We start from the raw sequence: 15624 nt of genomic DNA, 5'->3' as shown, positions 1-15624 counted from the left end.
GGTCCTCTGGGTGGGCTGTGCTCGCAGCAGCAGAGGCGGCGGCGGCAGCAGACGAGGCGCCCGAGCCAGGCACCCCGCAGCCGGGAATGAGCGGATGGCCGGGGAGGAAGCGACTGGGGTGAACCAGCCGGGTGAAGTCCCAGGGCCGCAGAGCTGCGCCGGGAATCTGTCCTGGAAGAGCCTTCTCTTCTCCCTGGACACTTTAAGCGGCGGCGGCGGCCGGCGGCGAAAGGTGGCAGACCGGACAGCGAGCCTCCCCCTTTCCGATGTGGCTCTGGCCGCCGGAGAACACAAGTGAGCAAGAAGTGCCAGGCCGGGCCATCCCCTTCAGGTAGATGACGCCCTGGGTTTCCTCGCTATCCCCGTGGGGAGAGCCAGAGTGCGTGTGTGTGTGAGTGCGTGTGCATGTGTGTGCTCGTGTGTGCGTGTGCACAGGCTCCCGGTCTAGGTGGCCCAGGCTACTCGGGCTGCATTCAGGGACTGAAACTCCCGCAGAAAGGCAAAGGAGAGAGCGAGGGAGCGCGAGGAGGCAGGGGAGGCGGGAGGGAGGGGAGCGGCGGAGAGGCTGAGGCAGGCACTGGGAGATTAGAGAGCTTTTCTCCTCTGTCACACTAGACACCCACAGCCACAGAGGGGGTTGCTGAGCCGCCTGCAAGAAGTACATTGTAAATCTTCAGCGCAACAAGCCCCGCAGTCACCCCTCTTCCCGACTCAGCCTCACCGCGTCTCCCCGGAGGAATCCTTGCAGCCTTAGGCTATTAACACCGAGAGCAAAGGCAGATCCTGCTGGGGAGACTTGGCGGTGTCAGATTTCACATCAAGCTCGCCAGAGGATTTGGAGGATTGTATGTAAAGTAGAATAAATTCTCCAGCGCCTAACTGCGTATATTATGCAGGGTGATGTGTCCAGGTGTGCAGTATTAAAAGAAGGATTAGCAATGAACTATTAGAATCCTCCGGAAGTAAAGGCTAAAGAAAAGACACCCCCCTCCCCCCCCCATCGAATAATTTCTATTTTCAGATTGGGGGAATGGTTACAATGCCTTCAGTGTAACATTCAGGACTAAAAACTTGAGACTGAGCAAAACTGGGAGATGAGCCCCATTTAGACTTACTGGACTAGTGAACACATATATTCCATGATTGGTCAGTTTTTCACTTCAACTAGCCACAATTACTTTTTTGCTGTTTTTAGTGTTGTCATGAAAATTGTTTAAACTCTTTCCAAATAGTTATCAGTAGAAAGTGTCCATTGGCAACAGGAGCATCAACACAGGTCTCTAGACCATTGGCTGGATATGGACCCTTGTCTAGGTGTAGAGAAGTTTTAAATTATATGTAGAGTGTACATGAGCATATGGGCTATCCAATCCTTAGAATTTGTGTGAAAAACCTTAATTGGAACAATATTCAGAAAAGAGCCATCCCAATGGTAACAACTAAGAGGCAGGAGTCTCTGTATTTTTATAAACAAAGTGTGATGGGCTTAAAAAAAAAAAAAAAAAAAAAAAAGAAAGAAAGAAAGTAAAGCACAGAATAAAAAGAGAAAGAAGTAATTCTTTTTATATTTCTTCACATCTTCAAATCCTGAAGGGATTTTAAAAATCACATCCTTATTTATTTATTTATTTATTTATTTATTTATTTATTTTTACGAAAAGGAATGTCTAATGTCACTTGCTTTGGAGTCCTGAAAATATACAATTAAAATATTGTGTTTGTCATTAAAGCATGACCAGAGAGAAGAGACCAAACACACATCATCTTTAGCAGGACAGCCACTGAAAACCTAGCCCTGATCCATAAAACTCATTTCCATTTATCCCCAGATGGGATACAGCCCCATTGCCATACATTCTAAATGTCCACTTGAAGCATTTTTAAATGATGATGAAAAAAAGTGCCAGGGTGGGGTTTTTTTTAAAGCATGTTGTATGTGGGCCGTTAGCAACAGACCAAGGGAAATGCCACATTCTGTTCAAGTTACTTTTTTCTGTTCTGTTTTTAAATCTCTGTGCTCTTGTTGTCCATATGTATCTGGTTGTATGCATTTTAAGAGTTGAGGAGCTGGGGTTCACTAGTTTGTTGTTGCTGCTTTTCTTAACAGAATCAGGAAATACAGTACAGACAGGCATAAAGAGCTGTGTGACTCTTAGCAGGTTACCAGACTTCTCTGAGCTCAGGGTATGAGTCTGGCAGTTCAGGATTATTGATCTACAGTCCATGGATTCAGTTCATTTGGATTATTAGAGGAATCTGGGACCACCCCCAGAAGTCTGAGAACCACAGTTTTAAATGAAGAACTTACCCACTAAGCAATATTTAAGACCTTTCTCTAAAATGCTTTTAATCAAGAAAAGATTCAAAGGCCTTTTCTGGTCTTCCTTGTTTTTATCAATGAGCTTATGTGTTTTTGAAATTACTAAAATGCAGTTCTCAAATGTTTCTGAATTAAAGACTATATTTCCCAATTAGTAAAGCCTCTACTGATTGTAATTACATTATTGGATGGGTTACCTTTGAGATCCAAGTAGAATGGACACAAGCTTATTAACATGAAGTGGACACAACTTATTAAAACATAGACTCCCCTAAAGTGCATCTTTATCCAGTGAACTCAATATCAAAGCCAAGTGCATAAATATTTTTTTCTCTCAATTTGATGTTACAAAAGGATCCCAGTGAGTTTTCTTTTTCTTTCTTTCTTTCTTTTTTTTTTCTTTCTGAAAGTATATAGCACCCTTCCCTTGAGAAGCAAGCACTTTGGTAAAATATTATTTTCTAGAGAATGCCCATTCTACACTCTAAAAAAACAACAACAACAACAAAATTTCAGATTGTGTACCTAACAAAAATATTAAAGCAATGATTCACTACTGCTCCTGTGAAGAAGTTGCCTTCAGTGTTGTGGATCACTAAATTTGAGATAGTTTCGACTTTGCCAACACTAGAGCCATGTAGTGGAATAAGACTTTCCTAAGAGCCTGATGCTTCTCTCAGAAACACATTTATTGTTGGGAGAATTTTATGATTATTTTCTTAAGCTAATCAATGTCTTCAAAGCCATTTTATAGTCATATTTGATTTAGGGGTTTGTAAAAGTTAAAACAGTTTGAGTGCTTAATATACATGAGGCCAAACGGAAGTGATTTTGAATTAAATCTACACTTTGGCCCTGTAATCAAAATGAACTAGCTACCTTCAGTGAATAAGCTGGCTTCGGAGTCTTTACTCTTTGATTGCTCACACTTGGACTGCTTTTTTTTTCTTTTCACACTGGTTTGTATGTAGAGGCACACTGAAGTGGCCTTGTATACTCAGCCCCTTCAAGTGCAATTAGTGCTCTGTATCAGAGGCATGTTGGCTCCGGAGAAAGAACCAAGTCCCATCTGCCCTCACTCCCCTACATTATCCTAACTAGTTACTTAGATTCCATTTCTTGGTGTGTTGATGTAGAAACTGTATCATAGGAGTTAGATGAGGTATCCTCAGAAGTCTCTTCCAGTCCTCAAACTTTTTGGAAGAAATTCCAATGCTTATACACTAGTCTCATTATGCTCTCAAGGGACTTTTAATTAATCTTCTTCATTGAGAAGCAAACAAAGTAATTAAAAACTAAGTTTCATGTGTGAAGAGACTTTATAAAAATAAGCTGTACTGGAAAAAGCACATGGGGGGAACCAACCCCTGGGACTGTGGCGGTGAGGATAGGACTGATAATCTTTTAGGAGAGGATATGTTCCTGAAGACCTCACACCATTGGAGACCAATGCTGATGAGAATGGCTGAATGGTGGAGTCTCTGTTTACCAGCGAAGGTGGTGCCGCCATGTGGCAATAATAAAACAGCAGTTTGAAATTTAAGGTAGTGATCATTTGATGTAATTTTATTTGAACTACCTTCAGTGAATGAGCTGGCTTCGGAGTCTTTCCTCTTTGGTTGCTCACACTTGCACTGCTTTTTTTCTTTGAGGGAACTCATATTATTGCAGACTTTACTTATGTTTGTATATTGCATAATTTCAAAATATCATACCATTTGACCACAAAATCTGTCAACATTGTTGATGAGCTTTAGATGAGAAATACCCTTCTAGATAGAACATTCCTCAAGACCTTAACGATGGAAAGAGGAAAGAGGAGAACTGTTTAAAATTAGCCATCATTAAGACAGTGCAACTTCATGATGTCTGTGGTTTGCCAACTACAATTAACATCTTGATTTAACTATTGTCCGACTTTTGTGTATTTAAAAAGATTAATCTGAATGGAATTATATCTAAATTTGATCATATTTTTTTCTCACATAAAAATAGGTGAACAGTAAAAGGAAAACACTTTCTAACCTATTAAAAACTACATAGTACTAATCCTAGGCAAGTCTCTTCATTAATCTTACACCAAAATAGAACCAGTCTTACAGCGTAAAAGGAGTATTTTATGGCACATGTAAGGAGAAGGATAACCAAATATCCACAGTGTCACTCCCAATTCTACCATTAGTTATATCCAGAGAGGAGAGAATTAGGATCTCAGGAAAATTGTATTATTGTTTGGGGGTTCTAACACTAGATTAGAACTCTTCAGTGTTCACTGTGGGCACTTTGGTTTCTGATCTCAATAAGAAAGTTCCATAAAAAGGCAAAGAATGTATCATAGAAATGTTTGCAATTTATGTATGAAACTTGCAAACATGATATACGCTAAATTCTACAAGCAGAATAGAAATTGGGTAACTTTCCGGAGGTGTTTCTGTTGAACTAGTCCATTTGAACAGTGTTCAAGAAATACTACTAACTATACCAATATTCTTTTTACCATGAATTTAAATTGTTCAAATCTATGTTTCTAAATAAATATGGCAAAAAGAATTAATAATAATAATGGCAAAGATTTTTCAAGGGGTTACCTTGCATCAGGTATTTGTCTAAGCTGTGTAGGTTATATTGGTTTAATCATGAAAATAACCTCATGAGGTCAATGCTGTTATCTCATTTGACAAATGTGGAAACTGAGGCTCAGAAAAATTAAATGATTTGGCCAGTCATTTAATTTGTAGGTAGCAGAACTGGAATTCCAACCTAGAATTACTTCATCACCTGTACATTTAATCATTATGCCGTATTACTTCCTGAAAGGTAAGCTAGATGTCAACTCTCTGTTGCATAATTGATATTTGCTGCATAATTTATGAAGTCAGTGCTAGGCAGAGTGCTAGAGCTATAGCATTGAACCCAACAGCTGTGGTCTCCACCCTCATTGTGCCTGGCACATGATGAGTGTGATGTGGGTATTTGTTCAATGAAATGAATAGAGAAAATATAATATGATCCTAAGCAGAAAAAAATAGTTATAATTTTATAAAGTACTGACAGAAATTAAAAAAGGAAAGTGCTATACATCCTGGATTGAGAACTAAGTAGTTGAAAGAGTTTACTATAGCTTATATTCATTCGGTGGAACAAGCAGTTTATATGCCTTAGAAATCTTACCTCTTGAATGCATTAAAAAATATATCCTTGACCCAGTGAGTTTACTATAGCTTATATTCATTCGGTGGAACAAGCTTATATGCCTTAGAATGCATTAAAAAATATATCCTTGACCCAGGCTTCCTTGACAACAAATTTACATGAAATGAAAGTGGCGACACCTCTTTCAAACCATGAAAAGTATCCACTACAAAGACACACACCCACATGTATATAAATGTATAGTCATATAAAGATATAAAATTATTCACTCTTCTTCCATTTAATAATAAAACACATTGTTTATCTTATAAAACCTACAGAGAGACAGATATATAAATATTTATTACTAAATATTTATCACTAAATATTTAAATGAGGTAATTACAATATTTTCTTACATTTGAGTAGCAAATGATCATTGTAAATGGGTTGATGAAGATATTAGGAGAGATATGGTAAAGGTTTTCTCTTTTAGATATTAAAATATCAATCATCTTGAGGTTATATACCTGACTGTGATTATTTGAGAGCTGATTTTGATCTAGAGTGGGTTTTTTTTATTTTACATATTATACAGATTTTCTGAGTCAGTATTCTAGTCAAAGATACAATCATTTCAGAATGAGAAACAACACATTGTGTTAGCAAATATTTTGCAAGCTATATATATATAGTACACAATAATAGTAAAACTAAAAATTGCATTGGTTTTCAACTCATTGAATTCCTACTTCTAAACTAAGAAAATAGATGAATTATAATATTTCCTTTAAAGTTATAGGACTGTTTATGCATAACACATCTCTTAATTGTAAACTGAAGAATAGACTCTTAGTAGTCTATACCTTCTTGCTCATAATCAGAAATGTCTGCTAGAAAAGACCCAGTTCCTTCTACCACTGGGAGCTATTACTAAGGATCATTTGTGACTCTTTACTTTCAGGATTTTATGCCAACGCTATGCCAAAATCATACCATTTCTTCTTTCTCTGTGTGTGATTTTCTGAGAACATTTCCCCATTCACATCCAGGAAGTACTCTCCAGGTATCCTGAAAGGTAAGTGAAATAGGTATTTGGAAATATGTATAGAAATTATTGGAATTCAGTCTTTGGCTAAAACGCCTTTGTATTGGTGTTTTAAAGTTATTTGTCATTATAAATATTAAAAGTTTATATGTATCATTATACTACAAATATGATGTTTAATAGGGGTTTTTTTACACTTATATTAAAAGCATTAAGTTCTTGGCACTCTACAAAACATAAAAAAGAAATGGTCATAATGTATAACATATAATGATTAGGAGTCTGTGTCTGGAAAGAAAAATTTTCCCACAAAAGAACTATTACACAGAAATATTCAAACTACTAACTTTTGAAAATAACCAGCTATTTGATTGAATGAAACTTTTTTATGTTAAAAAAGCAAGGAACCTGCATATAAATGTCTTGAGTTATTAGCATGTTAAGATTTGGATGGTCATGTCATGAAATAGGGTTAATTCTCATAATAGAATTTATTTGGTATAAAAGTTGCCTGTGATCTTCGCTTTTGTCACTTTTCTCTTTAGTGCCACCTTGTGGGTTAGCCAGTAACAATAAATATAGTATAAGGTTTTGAGGTTTGGGTTTTGTTTTTTGTTTTCTTTTCCTCTGCTGCAATAAAACTAGTCTTGGAAAATAGTCTGGTAAAACTCATATGTGAAGCAATTTCTTTGTTTTCTCAGGGAAGCAACCACTTCACTAAGAGATATTTGCCATAATTCTGCAATTGGACATTCCGGACACCAGAACAGTTTCTCAGAGATTGGAAATATTGGCGTCTACACAAAAATCGATGTTCATTTACAGGGTAATCACCAAACTTGTCTTGGATAACATAAGTGACAAGCTTTGACTTATTATTTTTCCATAAGAAAAATGTTTTCTTAAGTCAGTATCATTTCTACAACAGTGTCCCATGAGAATTGATTGTAGGTGATTTGAAACGCTGCTTAATCCTATTTTAGAAAACACTTTTGTATCTGATTTAGTCTATGTGCAGCTTCCTTCTCACATCAGATTGAATTTACATTGAGTTACCTTAGTTTATTTTAATTATGCTGCAGTTATAAAGGAATGAGGAAAACTCAGTACAGTATGTTGAAACATCTCTTATTGAAGACACACGGGAAATGTGTTATACATTCCCTAATATTCTCCATATATTAGAGATGCTATGATAATCTTTTAAATAGCCAAACAAAAAAAAGAGAATAGTTTCTCCTCTTAGAAACACCTAAGTATGTTAGAATTTATTGCTAAGCATTTTTGTGGTATAATGGAGAAGTAAATCTTGAAATGCCTTTATGGAGTTATTTCAGAGCAAGTGAAAATCACGTATAATCTGGTCTTTTTAAGAGTGTATGTAAATGTCCATATCTGAACTCCATCTGCCCTTTTAGGAGTTGAAGGTTGTACCATGTGTTATGCAAAAAGTAATTTTCCCTGGATGTGCAATAAGGCCTCAGAGTTAACCTATAACCTGAATGTCATCAGCTATCAGTTATCTATGCTGGAAGCACACAAACAACAACAAAAAGCATTCTGAGTATTCTTATAGGCTTGCAAAAATCTTACTGTAGAACTAAAGCAGCCAAATACTAACAGCAAGGCTGTAAAAACCTTAGAATTTAACTCTCTAATCATTTTTAACGTGCACAAGTCTTATGCTTTTTCTCCGAAAATAGTATATTGTGCTTTCCACTAAAAACATGAGTTTTAGCTGTTAATTTTGAACCCTTTGAGATTTTAATTTTTCCATGACATTCTGACACATACATGTTTTCCTATGGATTTGGTACCAGAGCAAATTAAAAGGTGCCTTAAGAAGTCCTCCACTTAACCTTTGCCTGGTTAACCTTAGCATCCTTGTTGTTAGAATTTAACCACCCGCCCCTCCCTCCAAAAAAAAATTTGGGAAAGGACTTTCTTATCTGGGATTGTGAAACATTATGACGATTTTTCTGATCATGCTTCAACTTCAGCTTTACTAATAAAGGTGTGTCTTCCTTCGGTTTAAGCTGAATAGAGCTTAATAAATAAGCTGCCATGTATTGCCATCCAAAAGATTTCTGGGACATGCTGTGCTGTTGTTGGCAGTGTAGGGGTTTTACTGTATTAGAGTAAGTGGTACCTTCCCCCACCACACAGCTTAACTCCAGGTATTTTGCCTCTCCTCATTTTGATTATATTTATGTTAAATAGATGGGGTTTCTAAAGTTTGAAAGCAGCAAAATACATTTTATATCTACTCTGTTACAAATTAAGCAGATCCTAATTAAGTGGGTCACATTATATACCAACAACCTTCCACTTTAATGTCAAAAGGCTTTTATGATCTCTATTCAGTGCCTATTAAAGTGAGACTGAGCAAAATATTTTCTTGATATTTCTGAGAATTTCAGTTTTAGTTTCAAAGGATCATTTATTCCTTTAATCTTCCAATATGGAAAAGTAATGAGTATTGACTCATTCTTTAGAGGCGCTAACATTCAACTAGGTAAACTTAGTAAGTGATAGCAATTAATGTTCTCTTTTGTCTTCTAGACAGAAAATCAAAGCTATTTAAAGTAAGGATGTGTTTAAAATCAATGTATGTCCACAAGTTAACATTAATGTTTACAGATACTTTCTGTGACCATTATGTCTTATTTGGGTATGTTTGTGTCTTTATTTTCTATACTTATATATAAAGATATAGAGATAGATATAAATAGATGAGAGAGGTGTATACAGGGTGGGGCAAAAGTAAGGTTATATTTGTGAGTACCCAAAACACAGAGTTTATCCTAGCATTATTATTTATTAATTATTGTATTATTTTCCATACACACACTTTATGTTTCTGTATGGTCTGAATAAAAGTGTTTTATTTATCACTAGGTTAACCTGCCAGGTCATAAAGTACACACTTAGTTCTCTGTGCCATTCCTCCATATCCAGTGCTTGCCACAATAGTCTAATTAAATTGCCGATGTGATAATCATTCCAATATATCATTCTAAAACCATGATCATAGAATGATTTCTTTGTTTCTATGAGACTTACCTGTAGTAATTCTCTGTTTAATGTTCAGAGTTCTATGGAGGTTTTCCTTTAAATGTTCAGAGCAGGAGCTATACCTTCTAGGATGTGCAAATAATCAAGTCTTAGCCACATTATCCTATCTAATAAAGAGGGAATATGCTAATTGACTTTCATGCCATCGCAAAGATGATGGTGCCCACAGCCAATAAGGAGGGAATATGCTAATTGACTGCCCCGCCCTCAAAGATGGCGGCACCTACAGCCACAAGATGGTAGCGCCCAATCCCCTCAGCCCCCAGGCAGCCCAGCCGCTCCACGTGCCTGCCTCCGGAGTCCCCCAGTCAACCACAGCCCCCCAGCTGCCCAGGGCTGGCCCAAGGCATAAGCAAGCCTCGGATGGCGGCTGCCTAGGGCTGGTTACTGAGGCTCAGGTAACCAGGGCCTGCCAAGGCTTGTGCTGCCGGCAGTGGCAGCAAGCAGAGGTGTGATGGGGGCATTGCCTTTCCCTGATCGCCAAGTCCCCTCCTGCCCCTGAGGGCTCCCAGACTGTGAGAGGGTACAGGCTGGGCTGAGGGACCCCCCCTCCAGTGCATGAATTTTCATGCACTGGGCCTCTAGTAAAATATAATCCACATTATGAATGAACAGAATGAGCCCTCAGATCTGATTGCCTAAGGCTCAAAATACTAATACTCCTGACACACCTTGCATGTATTAGCTACCTGGAACTGCATTAAATTAAGAGAATCCATTGTGATCTTGAGCTTGACCTCACTTCCCCAGCCTTCCTGCTCCTGCCCGCCTGCAAGGGGAGCTTCTGCTTTGCAGACTGAGGGCTGCCTCTGAGCTTCACCTCCTGCTGTTTCCACAAAGCCAACAGGATGGGGCCCAAGGAATTTTATCTTCTAGCGTTCCTTTGTGAACTGACTTAATTAAATTTTTCCCAAAGTGCAATATTCTCCAGTTCTTTCTCAGGAGGACAAATTGACAAGACACAGAAACAGGTCTAAATGAAGTGAATTTTTTTTAATGAATTCAAATAACATCATGAAAAAGCACTTTGAATTTTTAAATTCCCAGGCAATTGGTTCTACAAAGAAAACCTTTCTAAATGATCCACATGCTTTCATTTATTAGTCTGGAGTTCTTGCTCAAGGAATTATTTGCAATGGTAATATATAGAACATCATGGTGATTTACTTGCTTTTCTAATATCTTTGCCCACAGACTCTTTAGAACTGAAAAGTGAAGTGACTATCAGAGAAAGCTCAGTAATAAAAAGTAAAGTATCTAAAAGCAAAGGGGAAAGAGCTGAATCCCGTTTTTAAAAATCAAATTTTGCAAAAAGGAAATGTCACAGACATCTTGCTTATCTGTTAATAACCACTTAAGAAAAATCTGTAATTTCTTCCCAATCATCAAATTAGGTTTCTGCCAATCTCATAATCTCCTGGAGGGAAGTGTCTTATGAAATTAGCAATCTCCTGGAGAGAAGTGTCTTTGAGAAGTCCAGACAACTTTAAACAAAACTGAATAGCCTTCATTTACCCCATAACCATTCAGAAAATAATATAGATGATGAAACAGTAATCAAAATAGTGAGTGAACAGTGCTTTAACTAAAAGATAATTTTTCACATGCTTTAAAATTTAGTCCAGTACCATCAAGATTAAGAAAAATACAGCCACTAGGCACTGTGGTTTTTGTCTCAGAAAATCATTATCTACTTCCTTGGTACTTATATAACAACTCAAGAATAGGAAAAAATATCCTAGGTAGGTCTAAAATTCTTTTTAAGTTGTGCCTTTCAAATATATAAAATATTGTGTGATGATGATGATGATGATGGTGATAAAAACAAAGCAACTAAGCAGCACTATTTGTGGCATTATGAAAACCATTACCAATATCTTCATTCCCCTTGAGATCTCTAAAGTCAGGAGTATTGCAGCCTGGACTGCATACCATAGTTATCAGTCATTTCCCATCATGCAGTGTTCACGAATAGCTGGTATGAGTGCCATTGTTTGATTTCATACAGTAGTCCTCTCAATAAGCCATACCTCTGTGCTGATGAGGATCCTGAATCTCTTTCTCCTGGCCCAGGATCTGCCCCACCAAAGGACTATAGCTGTCCTTAGATATTCTGGTACCACAAGGAGGGGCCAGCAATGTGCTCCCCAACTTATATCGATCTCTTTTTGTCACGGCCACTAATGTAAGGATTGTATCTCAAGGCTTCTTTTCTGAAACGTGTCCCAAGATTATTCATCCTTGTTATTTATTTACTAGTGGCCCGGTGCACGAACTTCATGCACATTAAAAGGGAATTAAGTAGATCCGCTCCAGGACTGCTCAAGCCTTGCCGCGGCAGCTAGGGCATGGCCCCTTGTCTGTGTCTGCTCCGGGCAGGCCTCCCGCCCCCATCTGTGTCCCTGCCCAAGTCCCCGCTCCTGTCCCCGCCCACCAGCTCCTGTGCATGCACAGCCCGTTGACCGGTGGTGATTGGGACACTGTTAGGACCAATTAGCATATTACCTCTTTATATATATAGATGTATTCATTCATTTATTGAGCAAATATTTATTAAGAAACAACTGTGTGCAAGATACTATTCTTGGTATAGTGAACAAATGGGTTAAATTCCCGCCTTCATGGAGCTTCCATTCTAGCGGGGATACAGGCAATAAAAATTTTTAAGTAAAATAAATGAGGCTAAAAGAAGGGATATAGAGTGTAACTGACAAATTATAATCTGTTGTGAGTCCTAAAGTAATTCTTCTGGTGAATTTGATGAGAATTCACTGAAAGATTTTAAAAAGAGAGAGAACAGTTCTGAGGTTATTAAAATAATCTATGTCAGAGATGATTGTGTCTTGATCCAGGTAGGTAGCAGCAGAGCCAGTGAGAAGTGACTTGGTTTTACTAAGGAATTGTACCTGGTGTGTGTGTGTGAGACCTCATGGTTGATACCAGGATTTTCATCTGAGCAACTACAAGAATGGAGTTGACATTTTAGAAGGCAAAGGCTTACGGGAGAAGATGACGGTTTTGTGTCTATACTGCTGATAGTTGAGGACATGTGGTCGAAGATGGAATTTTATTTGGCAATGTGGAGGCCATTAGGGACCTTCACATGAACAGGCTTCAGTAGACAGTTGGAGACAAAGCATAATTGGAGAAGTTTCAAGAGTGAATAGGTGATAAGTGGAGAATACAGGCAAATATTCTCTACTTCATGGATAAGTTGGTGGTTAAGTAGGTTCATGTGGTAGTGGGTGCTTGTGAACATTCTCTCCCAATTGTGTCTATTTTCTCAGCTGGGTAGGTAAGAAGGTGTTAAAGGTTTGAGGAAAAGGTAAAATATATTCTGTAGTAGTCTAAGAAGATGAGTAAGTAGAAAATGAAAATGTTAGGTTTTATGATTATTGGCCCTAGGTGTTTACACTATATTAGTGGACACAAATTTAAGGTTTTCTGGAGCTGCTCTATGCCATGTGGGTGCAGGCCTGGAGTAGTTGGATTTTGATTTAATAGAATTAAGAGCCAGCCAACTGCATCAGAGAGAAAGCTGGGCAAGGGAGATAAATGTTACTGGCAAGGGAGCAATTGTAAAAATGAACCATGAATCAAAACTAAGTAAGGATGGAAAAAAAACTGAGTAAGGAGGAAAATGAGGGTTAAAGGCAGTGAAAATGGGGTACAATGATTAGATTATAGGTCCCTGTAAAGTTGATGAAATATTACTACTTACTAGTTTTTTAAATGAAGATACTAAATTTAAGGCACAGAAACCTCAATTAATAATGGCTCTTGAATCTCTTTGCTCCAGAACTCAAATATCCACGTATCCTTTTCTATACTGTCATTTGTTATACTTAATGCCACTGACACCCACTAAACTTTTATGTGTAGTAAGGAATTTCTGTTCTATTACGAATCCATTTTTTAAACTTTATTTTCTTCCTATACTCTTGTTAATTTTTCCTAGTCATGACTACACCTGCTTTCCACTAAGATTCCATTTTCATAGCAAATTTTATCATTATAAGCCCTCAAGTTACAGGATGAGGGGGAAAAATAGGCAGGCAAAATATAATGATTGTATGAATTGATGCAGAAGAAAACACTTGACAAAATCCAATACTCATTTATAATTTTAAAACTCTCAGCAAGTTAGGAATAACCAAAAGCAACCTCATCTTAATAAAGAGCATATAAAAAACACCCATAACTATTATTCTTTTTTAAATAATTTTAAAAATCACACATTTGTGATTCTTTAATTGTCCAAATATTCAAATATTTTAATGTTTAAATATTCAAATATTTAATATTCAAATATTCAAACAAGGGAACATTGTTACCAACCTCACAGAAATAAAGAGAATTAACAAATATAATAAATTTATACCTGTAGAACAAATAAATTGGATTAAATGGGCAAATTCCTTAAAAAAAGACACAAATTACTGACTCAAGAAGATATAGAAAATATAAGTAGGTTTTTAACAAATAAAGAGAATTCAAGATTTAAAAACTTTTATGAAGAAAATCCTAAGAACAGATGGTCTCCCAAGAATTCTACAAAAATAAAATTCTTTGCACCTAAAAAGTGGTTTCAACAAAGTCACAGGCTAAAAGATCAACACAAAAATCAATGTTATTTCTATATAGTAACAATGAACATGTGAAAAACAAAATTAAAACACATTTATAATCACTCCAGAGAAAATGAAACGTTTGGGTATAAGCCTTACAATACATGCACACTATCTGTAGGCTGAAAATTTCAAATACTGATAAAAGAAGTCAAAACAACCAAAATAATCAGAGATAATTATCATGTTAATAGATTGGAAGGTTCGACATGTAAAGATCAGTTCTCCCCAAATTGATCTATAGGCTTAATTTTATTAAGGAAATGTGAATTAAACCACAATTAGCTATCACTACATACCTATCAGAATGACTAAAATAAAATAAAAAAAAATACTGACAACACCAAATGCTGTTAAGGGTGTAGGGAAATTGGATCACATATATATACATTGCTGGTGGGAATTTAAAATTGTGCTAAACTGGAAACCAGTTTGGTAATTTAAAAAATTTAACATGCATTTACTATACAACACAAAGTCCACTTCAGCATTTATCCAGAAAAATGGAAATTTGTTTATATAAAAACCTGTACATGAGTGTTCATAACTGTGTTACTTATAGTTACCAAAAATTGGAAGCAATCCAGATGTCCTACAATGGGTGAATGGATAAACTGTGGTACATCCATACCACAAAATATAACTCAGCAATAAAATGAACAAACTATTGATATACACAACAACGTGGATGAATCTCAGGGAATTATGCTGAGTGAAAAAAATTAACCTCAAGATGTTGTTTACTATATAATTCCATTTCTGCAACAGCCATAAAATGATAAAATTAAATAAATGAATAATTTATTAATGGTTTCCAGGAGTTATGCACAGCAGTAAGGATGAATGGGAGGGAAGTGGATATGGTTATATAAGGGATCTTTATGGTGATGGGACTGTTTTGTATTCTGACTAGTGGTAGTGACATAAATCTACACATGTGACAAAATTGCACAGAATTAAAGACACGTACGTGCACTGTCTCAAATGAGTGTGTTAAACTTGTGAAGTTTGAATAAGGTCAATGGATTATATTCAATGTCAATTTTCCAGTCTGATATTACAGTATACTACTAGAGCCCGGCACATGAAATTCTACACTGGGGGGTGGGGGGAAGGGGGTTCCTCAGCCTGGCCTGCACCCTCTCGCAGTCCGGGAGCCCTCGGGGGATGTCCAACTGCCGCAGAGGCAGGAGAGGCTCCCGCAACCACCACTGCACTCGCCAGCCATGAGCCCATCTTATGGCTGAGCAGCGCTCTCCCTGTGGGAGCGCACTGACCACCAGGGGGCAGCTTCTGTGTTGAGCATCTGCCACCTGGTGGTCAGTGTGTGTCATAGTTCCGCAGTTTGGTCGATTTGCATATTAGCCTTTTATTATATAGGACTAGAGGCCAGGTGCACAAAAATTTGTGCACTCAGGGGG

The 15624-nt window shown here is 37.3% G+C and overlaps 1 long non-coding RNA gene across 4 annotated transcripts in view; it reads left to right on the top strand.

Moving 5' to 3' along the window:
* Positions 1-6: 6 nt before the first annotated feature.
* Positions 7-15624, top strand: part of LOC102241934 — an 83270-nt gene continuing 67652 nt past the window's right edge. For all 4 annotated transcript variants that reach the window (XR_314593.2, XR_001360185.1, XR_001360184.1 and 1 more), the window contains exons 1-3: positions 7-331; positions 6417-6530; positions 7202-7326. This is a non-coding gene — a long non-coding RNA (uncharacterized LOC102241934). The remainder of the gene's footprint in view (positions 332-6416; positions 6531-7201; positions 7327-15624) is intronic.

The sequence above is a fragment of the Myotis brandtii genome, unplaced genomic scaffold (genome assembly GCF_000412655.1).
Source record: "Myotis brandtii unplaced genomic scaffold, ASM41265v1 scaffold82, whole genome shotgun sequence".
NCBI classification, from domain to species: Eukaryota; Metazoa; Chordata; class Mammalia; order Chiroptera; family Vespertilionidae; genus Myotis; species Myotis brandtii.
Note: the sequence above shows the minus strand (reverse complement) of the source record. Positions and strands in the feature narration are given on the sequence as shown.